The sequence below is a fragment of the Myotis daubentonii genome, chromosome 12 (assembly GCF_963259705.1).
Source record: "Myotis daubentonii chromosome 12, mMyoDau2.1, whole genome shotgun sequence".
NCBI lineage: Eukaryota > Metazoa > Chordata > Mammalia > Chiroptera > Vespertilionidae > Myotis > Myotis daubentonii.
Genome location: NC_081851.1, coordinates 54,661,315 through 54,679,478, shown reverse-complemented (window position 1 = coordinate 54,679,478; position 18,164 = coordinate 54,661,315).

Genomic DNA, 18,164 nt, shown 5'->3' with positions numbered 1-18,164 from the left:
TGCGCTCCTCTGGTCTGCTGTTGGGAGTCTGTATAGTATTCGTTATTTCAGTCAGTGTATGCTTAATTTCGAGTTGGTTCTTTATCATAACATCGAGGGTCTCATTAGATTTCTTGAGGATCTCACTACATTTATCGGCGGCTTCTAGACAGTTCTTAAGAGAACTTAAAAGTGTGGTTCTGAACTCAATATCCTCCATTGACAGTTTTGTCCTGTTTCTTTGTCTCCGCATTTTTTATGCTTTCTTGGTGCACCCCCTAGTGGTCTTTGTGAGCAGTCTTGTTGTAGTTAAGCCTTGATTGTCGTCAGCAATACTGGGGGTGATTTGACCTCCAGGCTAACTGGCTATGAGAGTCAGCTGTGTCTGCAGTGGGAGAGCTTCTGTGCTGGATCTCTAGGGCGGTGCTAATCTAGCGTTTGCCTGAGGCTATCTGGCAAATGGCTCTGCTCAGGGCTTGGGCGGGGCGGGTCCCCGGGGATCTACAGGGCGGGCCGGAGTGAGTAGTTATGGCTGCTCTCAGTTCCGTCCCTAGGGGCTCTGCCTCACAGAGTCCCAGCAACTGCTGCAAACCTTGGAGAGAAAGCTGCCTTCGAGTTCCGACTGAAGCCAGACAGTCCCGCTTCTCCTGTTTGAGTCTGGGTCCCTAGACACTCGCCCGGATCTGGAGCTCAGAGTCTGAAACTCCCTCCTGATTGAAAATAACAACCACGCCCTCTGCCTCCAGCCTGCTCTGCATGCACTCCGCACCTGCGTATTTCACTTCAGCCCTGCGCCTCCTCTGAGTCTGGGTATGATATTCTCTTTCCTCCTAGTTGTAGAATTTCCACTCAGCCAGCCTTCCTGTGGTTCTGGATGATGTCCGTTCCGTCTTTTAGTTGTTTTTTGAAGTGGTTGTTCGAGGCAGCAATCTCCGGCGTTAACCTATGCAGCCATCTTGGTTTCTCCTCAAGGGGAAGGATTTTTATGGTGATGGATTTGTTCTGCATCATGATTGTATCAGTGTCAATATCCTGGTTGTGACAGAGCACTATAGTTTAAAAGATATTACCATTGGGAGAACTGGATAAAGAGCACATGGAATCACTACTGTTTCTTACAGTGGCATGTGAGTTTACCTGTAGTGATCTCAAAACATGAAGTTGGATGTTTATAGACAATTTAATAAAGAAACGTTAGAATAAGATTGCCGAGTTATATATAAAAATTGCTTAATGTCCTATGGGGCAATAAATAATAACATTTGAGGATATTTTTTCTCCTATATGTAAATCATACACATTTCTACTGGACCCAAATCTTCAGGTTAGTATGCAACTTCACAGACCATGAGCCCTTAATTAATAGTAAATAGCAAAACCAAATAGTGGTATATTTTCTTTAAAACTTTAATCTTTAGTCCTGGCCAGTGTGGCTCAATTGGTTGAGCATCAGCCCATGCACTGAAAGGTTGCCAATTCTATTCCCAGTCAGGGCACATGCCCAAGTTGCAGGCTCAATCCCCGTTTGGAGTGTGTGTGGGAAGCAGCTAGTTAATGTTTCTCTTATATCGATGTTTCTCTCTCTCCACCCCCCTTCCTCTCTCTCTCTCTCAAATCAATACAAACATGTTTTTTTTAAAAAAACAAAAAAAAAACAAAACCAAAACAACCTTTAAAAGAACATGCTATCATCAGAGAGGAAAACCTTTTCCTCCACCCTCTTAGGATCACTCTTTGGGGGCCTCTGAATTAAACTGGCAAATGGCAGATTAGAAAGAAAAACATTTTTATTCATGTATGAATGTGGGAGTTCATAGAAAAATGTGACTCGGAAGGTTAGAGTTCTGGGCTTATATACCATCTTAATAGGGGAAGTGGATAAGAAAAAAAAGGGTACTTATGGGAAAACAAATGACTTTTAGGAAAGGTGAATAGGTCATCAAGAGAATAGACAGAAGATATGAAAGCTTTGTGACAGTGTCTGTGTAGGTGATTTTTTATCCCCGATCACAGAGCTCCTAGAGGAGGAAATTTATAACAGCTGAATTCTTTTGGGAGGCTCTGCTTGTACTGTAGGAAGATAAGGGAGTTCAGGAAAAAATAACCTCACAGTAATATATTCTAGATCCTTTTCCAGTCATCTTCTTGGCCTTAAACAAGTTTAAAATATAGTATATGCCTGGCCGGTATGGCTCAGTGGTTGCTGGGGTCCAACCCCAGCAGGTCCAGGGGTCCCCAAAGGTGTGGACAGAGTCGGTGAAGAGGGAAAGACTCAGAGGCAGCGTTCAGTTCATCAGCATAGTTGGGTTCTTTTGCCTGGTTCTATCCAGGATCTCCAGCCAAGTTCTGGTCAGGATCTCCAGCCAGGTTCTGTGTCCATGTTCTCTTGCTAGGTTCTCCAGCTAGGTTCTGTCCAGGTTCTCCTGCCATGTTCTGTCTAGGTTCTCCAGCCAAGTTCTGTAGCCAGGTTCTGTTCAGGATCTTTTGCCATGTTCTCTCGCTAGGTTCTGTCTCTAGGTTCTGTGTCCTATTGTCTTGTTACATCTGTATTTATACCAGTTGATTCCAATCCTATCAATCCCTATTCCAAAGGTTAGGGCGTTTCTTATCTCCATTCCAGGGAGTAAAGATTATGTAGCTTAAGCATGATTGTTCATAGTTAAAGTGATTAACTACCCGCCTGGCACTTAGTTAAGGGGTTTTATTCCCTCCCTAACTTCAGGGAAAAATCCCTACCTGGGGAAACAACCTTTCTCGGAGAGGTGACCTTGGTTAAAACACATAGCACCAAGAAGGTGAGAAAACATATTAAGAACAGTATGCCATATACGCCAGGTCCCTTGAAACATATGCTGTGCAGATGTTTATTCCCTGCAGCGACTGTGTCAAGCAGCAAGGATGGACCGGCTCCCAGCAAGTGGTTGAGCATTAACCTATGAACCAGGAGGTCAGGGCACATGCCTGGGTGATGGGCTCAATCCCCAGCAGGGGGCATGCAGGAGGCAGCCGATATCGATGATTCTCTCTCATGATTGATGTTTCTATCTCTCTCCCCTCCTCTCTGAAATCCATAAAAATATATTTTTTTAAAGTATACACACACACACAGTAGTCTCCTTATCCATGGTTTCAGTTACTCAAAAATATTAAATAGAAAATTCCAGAATTAACCTGTAAGTTTTAAATTGTGTGCCATTTTGAGTAGCCTTATGAAATCTTATGCCATCCTCTCATCCCTTTATCCAGCAGATCCTCACTGTACACCAGCCCTACCCAGAAGTCGCTGGGTAGCTATCACAGTATCTTGGTTACCAGGGCATGACTATCAAGGAACTACAGGGCTTGTGTCCAAGTAACTCTTACTCTACTTACTAGTGGCCCCAAGTGCAAGAATGGCGATGCTGGCGACTCGGACATGTCGAAAAGAAGCCGTAAGGTGTACGTGTGCATAGGAAACAAGGTAGTACGTATGAGTAGGGTTCAGCACTGTCTGCAGTTCTAGGTGTCCGTGGCGGTGTTGGAACACACCCTCCACAGATAAGGGTAATACTGTGTGTGTCTGTGTGTGTGCAGGCGCACGCGTTTTTCAAAACATCAAGTCCTGAAATTCCAGCTTTGAGGACTGCCCACGCCTAGTGATTACAGGCCCAGCCCTGGCCCGCACGGGCCAACATTCCCTCCCACCTGCGCTCATCACAGCCCTATTATGTTCACCCACAGGTGACCCTCCTCAGTTGAAGTCTGTCTGGTGGTGGGGCTGGGTACCAATAGTCCTCTCTCTGCACACACCTTCTATGCTCAGGAAAGAGAAACTGGAACCCTTTTCACTCAGTCTCTCAAAACAAAGGTAATACCGATCCAGCAAGACATGCATTGCCCAATTTCCACGGGGAAGATTACTACACAGAAATCATTCCCTCACTCTGCTCCTCCCTCTCCCCCTCCCTTCCTCTCCGTCCCTCCCCTGCCCTTTCAGGAAAGCCCACTGGGCTCTCTGTCTGCCCTGCATGACCCTGGGCGTCCTCATCACTTCTTCCCAGACTTGCCCACACTGTCAGCTCTCCCCAGCGTCCAGATCAGCGCTGGCTCACTGGCCTCTGGGCACCCCAGCCTTGAAATCAGAGAGAATCTGTTAGAAAAATTAATGTGTCCAATAACTGCTGCCTGTATTTTTATTAGAACAAACTTGCTCAGGAGTGGGGAAGCTGTCCCTGCAGGCAGCTTTTCCCGACAAGTATACTGTCTCCATCTTGTTTCTGAGATTAAAGCGGCCTCTTTATTAGAAAGAGGTGATTCCAGTAGAGGTTTTTCTTCCTCGGGCACTGCTCAGGTCCAAAAGGTTCCAGTTACCCTGCGTCCACTCCTCTCAGACTTCAGAAGGGGAAGGGGCGTGGAAGCTCAAGGGTGCGCCTCCTGCCGGGTGATGAGTCCTGAACCCCTGGCCAGCCTTCTGTGCACCCAGGGGCACTGCATCCTCCCTGGATCTTGCTCAGGGCCTGGGGAACAGTAGGCACTCACCAGGGAATGATATTCAGACTTACCTGATCTGTTGTACCCAATCCATTCCTGGATTCCCGACACAGGTCTCTGAGATTCCACCCTCAGCGTGGATAAATAAACAACACTTCTCTTTTGGGGGATTCTATTGCTGGTATAGGGAAATGTACAGGGTGATGTATACATTCATTATTTTGATCATGATGGTGGTGTAGGGGAGGAAAAAGATTCCCTCGAATATTCGTAGGGTCCCTGGCTGGGTCTGAAAATTTAACTGACAAAGACAGATTCACTGGAGAAAAGCATACACATTTATTTCTACAAGTTTTATCTGACAGGGGAGCCTTCATGAGGAAAAGACGACCCAAAGAAACAGTTAGGCCTGAGAGTCTTTATTGGAGAGGGGCAGTCAAGGTTTCCCAGCATCCGCTAGCCACCCTCACAGGAATATAAGTCAAAGTATGACATCAGGATAGGAAATCCGGGGAGACTGAGCGAGGCTGCTCGCTAGGATTTTCCGAGTTCCTGTGTCTTAGGAGACAGGATGCTCCTTCCCTCCAAGATAGGGAGGGCACCCCTCACACTAGGATTTGACCTATTCAGGAAGAAGGGTGCCATTTTCACCAACTCCTTCAGTTTAAAGTATTCAGTGTGCCAGGGTGCCATATTTAGAGGTAGCATGTCCTGAACCCCATCAGTGGCTTCAGGGGCATATACAGGTAAGAATGATCAATCGGAACACTTTAAATATATGTCAGTTATACCTCAACAAAGCTGTTTTTTTTTTTTTAAAAGTAAGTATTGCCCTGGCCTGTGTGGCTCAGTTGGTTGGAGCATCGTCCCATTCAGTTCCCAGTCAGGGCATGTTGGGGTCCAGCCCCAGCAGGTCCAGGGGTTCCCCAAAGGTGTGGACGGAGTCGGCGAAGAAGGAATGACACGGAGACAGCGTTCAGTTGATCAGCAGCCTAGCCAGGATCTCTAGCCAGGATCTCCAGGCAAGTTCTGTCTGGGTTCTCTTGCCATGTTCTCTCGCTAGGTTCTCCAGCCAGGTTCTGTGTTTTATTGTCTTGTTACATCTGTATTTATACCAGTTGATTTTAATCCTATCAATTTCTATTCCAAAGGTTAGGGCATTTCTTATCTCCATTCCAGGGAGTAAAGATTATGTAGCTTAAGCATGATTGTTCTTAAAGTGACTAACTACCCGCCTGGCACTTAGTTAAGGGGTTTTATTCCCTCCCTAACTTCAGGGAAAAATCCCTACCTGAGGAAACAACCTTTCTCAGAGAGGTGACCTTGGTTAAAACACATAGCACCAAGAAGGTGAGAAAACATATTAAGAACAGTATGGCATTATACACCAGGTCCCTTGAAACATATGCTGTGCAGATGTTTCTTCCCTGCAGCGACTGTGTCAAGCAGCAAGGATGGACCGGCTTCCGGCAAGGTCACTCATGCCGTATGAAAATGGCTTTACTGTATCCCTTGAAAAACAATGTCTGTGCTTACAACTTTGATAACCTGCTTTTTAGGATAGAGAGGTAGAAATGAGAGAACGAGTCTGCTTTGAACAGATTTGCCTTTCCAAGAAGCAGCTTTCTAATCTTCATCTTGTAGCCTTTGGCCCCAGTTTATCCTGTGCAGGCAGCACATTTAAACGCCCTCCCTCACTTCTCTACCAGAAATAATAGAAGTTAATCACTGAGATTACTGTAGACCTTTATCAGCCTGGAAAAGGCCCTAGAGGAGCTGACATAATAAATTTTACTAACTAGCCCTTATCTTCCATTAGTTCCCCCATATATTTACCTTTCCAAAATTTGCCACCCCTAGAAACTCAAAGTCCTTTGTCTTTGTCTTGTCACTTCTCTAAAAATGTATTGTTCTTTTGTTAAGATGCTACATAAGCCCAAGTTCTAACCACTCCTTTGAGTTACTCATCACTAAGTTTCCTCCCACACGATGTGCGTTGTACGTGTTATTAAATCGCTTGCTTTTCTCTTGTTAATCTATATTTTGTCAGTCTCGTTTACAAGGCCACAGCCAAAGAACCTAAGGTGGGTGGAGGAAAAAGAGATTTTTTTTTCTCCCTGACATCACTGACTTCCTTTGGTACTAGGGCAAGTCCCTTGAGCTCTCTGGGCCCTACCTTCCCTACTTCCCAAATGACACAGCCTGAGTGAGATCCATGCAAAGGTCCCTTATAGCTCTAGGGGTTCTATATGCCTGAGAACTTAAGGAGAGAAAGGGGCTTATATTATATTGTTATTATTTTGGTGACCTCGTCTCCTGCATTTAAAAGAGCAACCACAGCAGATGCACCAGGCCAGAATCCTGATGTTTTAAACTTGCTGATTCCATCCCAGATAAGTTGGTCCTCCTACTATATTTTTTGCCCACATTATTGCTTCTCTCTCCATTAATATTAATTTGACCAACTTACACTGAGTGCCTACTACGTGCCAGGCACTGGGATGCAAAGATGAGGACTCTCAGGTCTGCTTCGGAATTCATCCATGGGACACGACCCATCTACGCACAGACAGCTGCAATGCAAAGTGAACAAGTTGGTGAGAGATCTCTGCTTGGGTAATGGAACAGCAGAGACCAAGCATGGGCTAGGGGTCAGGGAAGGCATCCCGGTCCACTTCCTGTTTCATTTTCCTGGCCTCCCACTTCCTCCTTCCTGGGTCAGTGAAAGGGCTAATTCCTGTTTGCAGCCTCTTTCGGACTCCAGCCTCTGTTCTCTGGCTGAATTTCATGCCTCCCACCCCCACCTTCAAGTCATCAGCTATGATTCACCTGTGGGCTTCTGAACGTTGCAAGCTTCCATGGTGAGGCAGGAAATGAGTTCTGAGTAACTGGGAATAGTCCCCAGCTCTGGGATTTGGGTCAGGAAGCAACCGTTCTGTCTGATCGTTGCTTCCTCTGGACTGGTAAATTATTCTAGCAAACTCCAGATGCTCTGCAGTGAGATGTTCCAAATGATTAGTATTTTTTCAGAAATTACCTTTTAAAAGTATATGTGCCTTTAGTGGCTTTGTGGCCAATTTCCTCCCCCAGCAGAAGCCATGTATAATTTTAGATGAAAGTAGGAAGGAAATTATGATTCCATAATCATAAGTCTAGTTTTAGCAATGGACCTACTTCGGAGAATCTCAACCTCCCTGAAGCAGGCCCTGGGTGCACAGAGCAAAGCCACTGAGTCCAGGCAGGATTTGGGCAGGATACGCACAGAATTCTGGCAGGTGACTGTCTCAGGCCTGAGATATGTTCCAATGTTTGGAAAAGGAGAGCTATGGACAGATCTGCTGATTTTGAAAGTGTACAGACAGATGGGGCACAATTAGCATAACCACTCAGGTATTATTAGTCCACTAGAGCCCCGGTGCATGACATTCATGCACTGGGGGGCTGGGTGGGGGGAGGAAGCCCTCAGCCCACGCTGAGCTCTCTCACAGTTCGGGACCCCTCAGGGGATGTCCGCCTGCTAGACATCCCCCAAGGAGTTCTTAGCGCTGCCATGGAGGCTGGAGAGGCTCCCGCCACCACCGGTGCGCTCGCCAACCATGAGCCCGGCTTCTGGCTGAGCGGCGCTCCCCCTATGGGAGCACACTGACCACCAGGGAGCAGCTCCTTTGTTGAGCGTCTGCCCCCTGGTGGTCAATGTGCATCATAGCAACCAGTCATTCGCCGTTCGGTCGATTTGCATATTAGCCTTTTATTATATAAGATGATCATTCCATTTTCTGTGGCAACTTACTTCCCTCTGGGTTTCCTCTCACCTGAGTGACACTGTCAAGGCCTCACTATGTCCAGAAATCACAGCACCATCAGTACTCACTGAAACAAACTGGCGGTTTCCTCCCCATTGGTGGCTTCCCATCGCTAACCAAGGGAGGGACCCAACAACTATTCTAATGTCCACAGATTGATTTTCGGGCGTTTTTGTTGTTGTTACTTGTCATTATTATTACCTTTGCCCAAGGGGAAAGAAAAAGGACCAACTATGTACTGAATGTGTCCTTCCCCCAAATTCATATATTGAAGCACTAACCCCCCAATGTGACTGTACTCGTAGACAGAGCCTTTACAAGGTAATTAAGGTTCAATGAGGTCATAAGTGTGGACCCTAATCCAATAGGGCTGTTGTCCTTATAAGAAAAGGAAAAGACACCAGAGTGCTCTCTCTCCACCAGGTGAGGACTCAGCGAGAAGGAGGCCATCTGCAAGCCAGGAGGAGGGCTCTCACTAGGAAACAAACCAGCCAGTATCTTGGTCTTGGACTTCCCAGGCTCCACAACTGTGAGAAAATTAATTTATGTTGTTTAAGCCGCCTAGCCTATTATTATGGCAGCCCGAGTAAAGGAATACAGGGCCATTTTTTCTTTCAGTCTCTATCTACTGAGCATCTTTTTTGAGGCAGTATGAGGTCTAGCTTTGCAATAGACAGACCTGGATTGAGTCCTGTAGGACAGGAAAAAACATTTTCTCTACCCTCCTAGGTTCTGTGGCTGGAGGCCTAAAAATCAAACTGACAAAAGACAGTTTAAACAAGAGAAAAACAGAGTTGATTAATGCAAACAGTATGCATATACATGGGAGAAACTCAGTGATGAGTGACACTGAAGTGGCTAGAACTTGGGGTTTATATAACAACTTAACAAAGTTGTAGAAAAGTGACAAGACAAAAGAAAAGATGTTTAGGCTTTTAGAGATGGCAAACTGTGTGAAGGTAAATATATGGAAGGAAACCAGTGGAAGATGAGGGCTATCTGAGTAAGATTTCTTATGGAGATTACCTTTAATGCCATCTCTGGGCTGATAAGAGTAGAATTATCTCTGGTGATTAAGAGTTGCAGGCACCTCCCCGGTGGGGAGTGTGCATGATGCAGCTGATCGATGTTTCTTGCTCATCGATGTTTCTAACTCTCCGTCCTTCTCCCTTCCTCTCTGTAAAAAATCAATAAAATATATATTTTTTAAAAAGAGTTGTCCTCCTCTTCTGGTATGGAAAAGAGAGACACCTTTACAAATGGAAATGAGTATCCTGCTTTTAGCCAGGTAGGAGGAGGGCAGAGAGCTTTTTTCTCCCTGTGGCTGCTGTTTCTTAATTGCCTTCAACTCAAAATAATCCTCATACCAAAGTGACATATTTCTAGTTCTCTTTGTTCCTGACTCCACCAGCTAAGTGATCTTCACCAGTTTATCTGGCCTATCTGAGCCCCGGAGAGGTTTATAAAATGGATTAAATTGGAGTATTTTGTTCACAGAGCTGTAATGAGGAGTAAATGAAATATTGCATGGACACTTTTAGAACAGAGCCTAACATAGTTTGTTATTTTGAGAGGAAGGATGGTGCAGAAGTTAACATGGCTTGAACCTCAGCTCTGTCACCATGTGACCTTGGGCAGATTACTTTACCTCGCCAGGCCTCAGTGTCTTCATCTGTAAAATAGAAAATATACTTCATAGGGTGTTGAGTTATGTAAAAAGTGAATATATGAGCCCGACTGGCATGGCTCAGTGATTGAGTGTCGACCTATGAACCAGGAGGTCTTGTTTCCATTCCTGGTCAGGGCGCATGCCCGGGTTGCAGGTTCAATCCTCAGTGTGGAGTGTGCAAGAAGCAGAAGATAAATGGTTCTCTCTCATCATTGATGTTTCTATCTCTCTCTCCCTCTCCCTTCCTCTCTGAAATCAATAAAAATATTTTTCAAAAAGATATTTTTTTAACAATTAACTAATTAATTAATTAAAAAATGTATATATGTAAAACATTTGAAACAGGACCTGGAGTACAGGAAGTTCTATGGAAGCTTTAGCTGGTCCCATCATCCAGGGCTCAGGGGAGGGGAAGTCAGCCAGCAGCAGTGATAGGTGGACCTTTCTGGCTGAGGTCAGCGGAGAGGACAGCACCCCCTGCTGTGAGTCAGGATCCCTCAGTGACTGTCCCCACCTGCCACCCAGGGTGTGACCTTGAGAGTCAGTCCCTGGTCTCATCTTGCCTTCTGTGAACTGTGGGGACTGGTTGAGAGGGTCTCAGAGATGGGGCTCTCATCTATATATAAGTAAAAGCCTAAGCGAACATTTGACAGTTCAACCGTTTGACCAGTAGCTATGATCCGCACTGACCACCAGGGGGCAGACGCTCAATGCAAAGGCATGGAAACATGGAGCAGACTGATGAATCTCAGAGGGAAGGAGAAAGGAGGAGGCGGGAAGAGATTAACCAAAGATCTTATATGGATACTAGAGGCCCGGTGCATGGATTTGTGCACCAGTGAGGTTCCTTCACCTGGCCTGCGGAGATTGAGCCGAAACCAGCAGTCCGACATCCCCCAAGGAGTTCCTGATTGTGAGAGGGCACAGGCCAGGCCGAGGGACCCCACCAGTGCATGAATTTGTGCCCCGGGCCTCTAGTATTCAGTGATGGGACAGAAGCAGAGACAGGGACTAAAACGACAAAGCAAAAATCCAAGTGATGTTTTGAAGCACTCAAAGGTGGACCAGTGAGCAGGAATGACTGCTGGCCTGGTGACAGCCACCCACTCACGTTGCTGGGAAAGGTTGGGTGCTCCAATGAGGGATCTCATTTCTGCATTGGAATGAAAGAGATGAGATGCCCCATCCTCTCCCATCACCTCCATGCCCCAGCTCTTGACCAGCACGCAGCCGTGTGGCACAGATACTCCTTCCCTGCTGTAAAGATCTAGTTCACTGCAGGAGTGTAAAATATTCATGTTGTGAAAGGCCTGGGAAGCGGCAGTAAATGCCTCCCAGCGGATTATTGGTGCCAGGGGCTTGAATTTGGGGGTGTGAGGGGGGAATAAACTGCCTCTTCCTCTGGGAAGCGATGCTGGGAGAAGCAGGACAACTCTCAAGAGGACCCAAGGCCCAAGACAACTCTGAGCGGTGGCTCCCTAAGGAAGGGCCCAGAAAAAAGCCAGTCGAGTGCCACAGGGATGGGTTGTGAGAGGTCTTCTGAGATCACACTTCATGGTAACCTGGAGGACCCAGGAGAGAGTGGGAGGTGGCTGCCTCTGAAGGGGTTAACCTGCCAGCTGAACCAGGAGGCGGCAAGAATTAAGTAATATATTAAATTAAATTAAAGCTGGGGAGACCCTCCCCTGGAGAAGGAGCAACCTGGAGGACTAGAATGAATCCAATTCATTGCTTTTACAAGGACAGAGCCACTTGCTGGATATACAACCAAAAATAAAATGCAGCCCTTGTCCTCCCCAGATAGATTAAAAACACCGTCCCAGACAAACAATTAAAATACAACTCAGTCCAGTGGCAAAAGACAGCACCGAACTAAATGTCCAGCAAGAGAGGACTGAAGTAATAACCTCTGTGCGCCCACCCAGAGGAACACCAAGCAGCTGTTGAAAGAATGAGGTGTCATATCTGCAAAGATGTACAAGGCCCCTGAAGTGGAAAAAGCAAAGGATGTAATGATTTGTAGAGCAAGGTTCCATTATGGAAAAACAAAAAAGAACATATGTGTGATATGTGGGCTGTGTGTGTGTGTGCGCGCGCGCACGCACATGGCCAGGGATATAATATTTCTTAGAAAAATCACAAGAAAATTAAAATGGTTATCTCTGAGATGGCACCAGGTTGTCTAGGGAAGAACACTGTAATTTCTCATTTGTACCCTCCTTCATTGCATGAAGGTTTTCATCACCAACAAATTGTCTTCATCTACTCGAGTTCCTATAAGAGAATATCATAGGCTAAGTGGCTTATAAACAACAGAAATTTATTTCTTACTGTTCTGGAGACTGGGAAGTCCAAGGTCAAGTTACCAACAGATTTGGTGTCTGGTGAGAACCTGCTTCCTGGTTTGCACATGGCTGCCTTCTTGCTGGGCCCTCACATGGTGGGAGGGATAAGAGAGCTCTCCAGGGTCTCTTTTACAAGGACATTAACCTCACTCATGGTCTCATCATCTCCCAAAGGTCCCACCACCTAATACCATCACCTTGGGGGACAGGAGTAGGATTTCAACTTATGGATTTCGGGGGGGACACAAACACTCAGACCATAATACATATCACTTTAATAATTTTAAAATAATTTAAAATATTAAAATGTGATAAATGCAATGACAGAAATGTACACAGAACACTTTTGGGGGGTACAGAAGTGGGAAGTAGAGGGGCTGGAGTCTGTAAAAGAATTTTTCTATAAATTGAAGAAGTTGGGTAAGAGCTTCAAGTGAGGAAGTTTTATCTTCTTTTTCCCCTGGTATTAAAGAGGTTGGGCAGGCAATAATGTTTGGAGAAGCCAGGGAACAGGGCATGGAAAGGTTACCAACTTTTTCAGGTAAAGGAGTTTTTGAAGACCCAAAGACACACTGGACCAGGGTCACAGATACCTGTAGGAGCATCAGGATGCAGATTACAGTCAGGACCAAGGATGCTTAGGGCTTTCTATTTTAATCCTCATAGCAACCTTTAGAGATAGGCAGTATCTTTGTTCATCAAATGATATCATTAAGAAAATGAAAAGGCAGCCCAGCTGGTGTTGCTCAGTGGTTGAGCATCAACCTATGAACCAGGAGGTCTCGGTTAGATTCCTGGTCAGGGAACATGCCCAGGTTGTAGGCTCATCCCCAGTAGGGGCTGTGCAGAAGGCACCCAATCAATGATTCTCTCTCATCATTGATGTTTCTCTCTCTCTCTCTCTCTGCCTCTCCCTTCCTCTCTGAAATCAATAAAAATATACTTTTTTTAAAAAAAGAAAGAAAATGAAAAGGCAAGTCATGGACTAGGATATGTCTATATCCTACTCCATATTTGTAGCTCATATTCTGACAAAGGATTTATATCCTGATTATATAAAGAATTAACTCATACATCAATTTTTTTAAAAAACACAATAAAAATAGTGAAAAGACTTAGACATTTCCAAAAGATATGCAAAGGGTCAATAAGCATTGGTATATACATCATTAGTTATCAGAGAAACACAAATTAAAACCATTTTACACTCACTCAAACTATTAAAACTCAGACTGACAATAACAAGTGTTAGCAAAGATGTAGAACAACAGGAATTCTCATAATTGCTCATGGGAGTGTAAAAATGGTATAACACTTTGGTAAACAGTTTGCAATTTCCTATAAAGTGAATCATACCTACTCTATGATCCAGCAATCCCACTCCTAGGCACTTACCCAAGATAAATAAAACTATCCCACCATAAAAATAATTATGGCCAAAGGTTGATAGTGACCTTATTCCTACTCGCCTAAACCTGGAAACAACCACTGCCCTTCAGCAGGTAAATAGAGAAACAGATTGTGGTACATCTATACAACAAAATACTAAACATTAAAAAGGAACAAAATGTTAATATATGCAACAACATGAAGACACCTAAAAAACATGTTGAGTGAAAGAAGGTAGAGACAAAAGAGAGCATAGTGTATGAATCCATTTCTATAAAATTCTACAAGACACAAAAGTAAATCAGATGATGGAAATCACATCAGTAGTTGCCTGGAAGGGGGAGAGGGGTGTCATAGATTGACCACAAAGAGTCAGGAAGTAACATTCTAGCGTAATGGGAAAGTTCTGTATCTTGATTGGGGGTAGTGTGGATGACATGGGAGTATGCATTTGTCAAAATACAATGAGTATATACTCTAAATGTTCATGTTATTGTTTGGAAATTATACATGAATAAGTTTGATTTTATAAAAAGATGTGTTGAGCATCTACTTGATTCCAGTTTTGTTAGCTGTGAAGAAAGAATGAACAATGAGGAACTAGTAAAGACATACAAAAGAAATAAAAATAAATAACTGACAGGGTTCCCACAGAAATGAGAAGGCAGGAGACCCAGAGCCCAGATGGAGGAGTTAGGCATGGCCAGTGCAGTAGACAGAGAGGTAGAGTAATGGAAGAGAGAGCTGACAAGAAACAGGTAAAAGTCCCTGGCCCTTTGGTTCAGTGATTAGAGTGTTGACCAGGAATGGAACCCACAACCCTTTTGGTTCTCGGACCAAAGGGTTGCGGGTTCCATTCCTGGTCAAGGGCACATTCCTGGGTTGTGGGTTTGTTCCCTGCCCCCATGATAGGTGTGTGCAGGAGGCAACAACTCAATGTCCCTCCTCCCCTCCCCTCTACTGTCTCTGAAAAAGCAATGGAAAAAATATCCTCTGGTGAGGATGAACAACAATGAAAGAAACAGATAAAAGGATTGTCAGGCCATGCCACTCACCCAGCTGAGCCTGGCTACCTGCGACCTGTGATCTCCCCCAGGACGGGCTTCCCCAGCATTGCCCTGTAACCTGAAGGAAGAAGCAGGGAGAGGGTACAGATTGGGATCTGTAGAGCAGGTGGCTCAGAGGGGAAAACTGGTCAGAGTTGAGGGCAGTAGTTGAAATGATACACAGGGGCTCACCTGGAAGAAGAAGGAAGTGAAGCTCGAGGGCAGCAGACTGAGAAGGAGGCTGAAGGGGCAGGTGGAACACGGGCGTGGACTGAGGCGGGAGGCTGTGGTCGGGCTGGATTGGATGTGAAGATGTCTGACCTGCTCCTCTTTCGCTTACGGACAAATTACTTACGATTTCCTTGACACTGTTCACTTCAGTGAACTCCCCACATTTCTTGAACGCCTATTGTATAGTAATCCAAACTGTCTTGTAAAGGGAAGTGTGTGTAGGCTGCCTCCGCCTAGCAGAAAATAAATTCTCACGAGGCTGTATTCATACGGCTGTCTGCCCACCTTGGCAGCAGGCTTTACGCTGCATTTTTAAATGGAGAACATAAATGCCCACCCCAAATTCAAGTTCTCATGCCCTTTTGCAGCAATTTCTCTTCTAAGAATTTTTTCTTACTGGTGTGCTTGCACGTGTGTGCAAACCCTTCTGTACAAGGCTACTCATGCTGCTGCCATTTGTAATGGCAACTGTAGAAGGGATAACATCACCCAGAGGCAGGTTAAATACGTAATGGTCCTCCCATGCAGTGAATTACCTCTGCATCCATAATAAGAGCAGAAAAATTCTTTAAATACTGATATAAACTGATTTCAAATATGTAATATTTAAAGTAAAAATGAAAATAAGTGGCATTTTACCATTTATGTAAACGTTTAAAAAGCATATGCATGTAGAAATTAGAAGTTAGTTACTCCTGGGGCAGGTCTGTGCATGAAGAACGGAGGAACACTTGCTTTTTCCTGTATGCTCTGTATACCTTTACTTTTTTGGTACATCTTTTTTACATTTATGATTTTGTGTCACTTTATTCTTAACATTTTGAGAGAATGGGAGAGAGGGAGAGCGGGGGGGGGGGGGGGAATAATGAAGCCCTTGTTAATGTCTGGAGAACAAGGGGGAACTTCAGCTCAGGAATGAAGCTCTAATGGTGGAATTTTAGGACTTAACCTTCCCAGGACCCCTCAGTAGTAACTGTGCTGCTTCTGGCCTTTAATTTTCTCCTAGAACAAATGCAGGACATGTCTCCAGTTCTAATTAACTGGACAGCAGGAGGCTGGCCTCTGGAAATAGAGTCTACAACTTGTCTCTGTACAGATACCTAACCTACCCATTACTCAGCTACTTGGCAACGTCACTACTCAAAGCTCAGGTAAGCCCAGGCCCGTGTGGTTCAGTTGGTTGAGCGTCACCTTGTGTACCAAAAGGTTGTGGGTTCCATTCCCAGTTAAGGCACCTGCCCAAGTTGTGGGGCCTGGGTGCATATGAGAGGCAACGGATGGATGTTTCTCTCTCCCCCTCCCTTCTTCTCTCTCTAAAAAAATAAAATAAAATAAAAAAATCAACAAAAACATTTAAAGAAAAAAAGAACACAGGTAAGAATCAGAACATTATTTCCAGGACTGAAGCATCACCATAGATGTCACTAAAGCTCAGGCATTTCTCCGAGCCTCACCCAGAGCCCATTTCCCCTTTGTGGAGACCCCCTTGACCCCTCTCCAGAGCTGGTGTGAAGATTATTTTCAATGGAAAACAATTGAGATAGAGCAGACGAGAAAGAAGCCTTTCCGGGGCTTCTCTGTCTGACTGAACGGCAGAACCTTTGGAAAATGAAGCTGCGTAAGTCCGCTCCCTGTGGGAGCTCCACTCCGAGGAGGGCCCACCACTCTCACCGACGAGAAACTGCACCAATGAGCATCATCACAGATTGTCAGGCCTCCCACTTTCCCCCTGAAAGTCCATTTGTCTAACCCCACAAAACACATAACCCTTTGTTCTTCCCCTAGAAGTCCTTCCTCCCCCTTCCCTCCCCTATGAAGTTGGTCTGTAAGCCCCTATTTCTAATGTCCAATGAGCTACGGCCATACCACCCTGAACACACCCGATCTCGTCTAATGTCCAATGAGCCTCTTCATCTCAATGCTTGTGAGTAACCCTGTTCTCTTTTCTCCTGTTACTCTGTCTACGGTCAGGCCCCTGACCTCCGGACCTCAGTCAGCAGAGAAAAAGTTTTCCCCCAACACCTTCCTTGCGGGGGAGTGGGGGGGGGGGGGGGGAGTGTGTTTCACCAAGCTTACCTAACAGTCTCCAAGCCCAGAGTGGGAAAGAACCATCAAATGACAAGGGGAGAGGGGTGTTATCTCAGACAGAGAGAGGCCTTCCTTCAGCTTAGCTTCACAAAATTGTAGTGGACAGCCTAACTGTTGAGGAGACAAAATTATCTATCATATATATATATATATTTTTAAGCCTAATATGCAAATTGACCAAACTGCAGAACAACCAGTCGCTATGACACGCACTGACCACCAAGGGGCAGATGTTCAATGCAGGAGCTTCCCCCAGCCCGCAGGCCCCAGGCCAGCCAAGGTGGGTGCCAGCGGGGGCCCCCTGATAGCCCTGCCGGTTGCCCCACAGATTGGCCCTGATCACCAGCCAGGCCTAGGGACCCTACCCTTGCATGAATTTCATGCACCGGGCCTCTAGCTAAAAAATAAAACAACCTCTAAGAAGTCCAGGTCATTGACCACTACTCCACACATCTTCTTGGATGTCACGAGGGCACCTGGAGTTGCCCCGCAGCCCAGCCACTGGTGTCTGTAACCAAGGCTCTCATTTAGCACAAAGAGCTACACTCTCCTTGGGGTTCTCTGATGGAGGAGACCGAGGCAAGAGCAGTGAGTGCACTTCAGAAGGTCTCTGTGCAAACTTTTAAAGCTGCCTGAGGCTTAAGGGATAAACTGCATGGCCTAGAAGTCTTGGATTTTATAGAATGACTTATTCCTCCAAGATTTCACATCAGATAAATGGGAGGGGGCAGGAAGGCATGTCAGTGCTTAGAGATAAGATCACAGAAGGAGCAGCAGCAGCAGCAGCTTGCCTCGTTGGGGCCCGCCAAACAGCCTGGCCAGGGAGGAGACCATCCTGCCCAAGCGGCTGAAAGACAGGGTCCCAATTCCTGCTCAGCAACAACCCCGAGATAAACAGCCACTTAACTCTCTGGGCCTCTGTTTATCTTCCGCGCCACGGGAATAACAGCCTTTAAGCTTCCACTGTTGCCAAATCATTGTCATGATTTAATTCAATTCAACTCATTGTAACAAACATATGTTGAGAATCTACAGTGTGCCCTGCGAGCGGCCAGGCAAGCCTCGTAGGGAACAGAAAAATGAATAAAACACCGTCTTTAACCTCAAAGGGCTCGTAATCTGGCGGGACCAAATTAACAGGTGG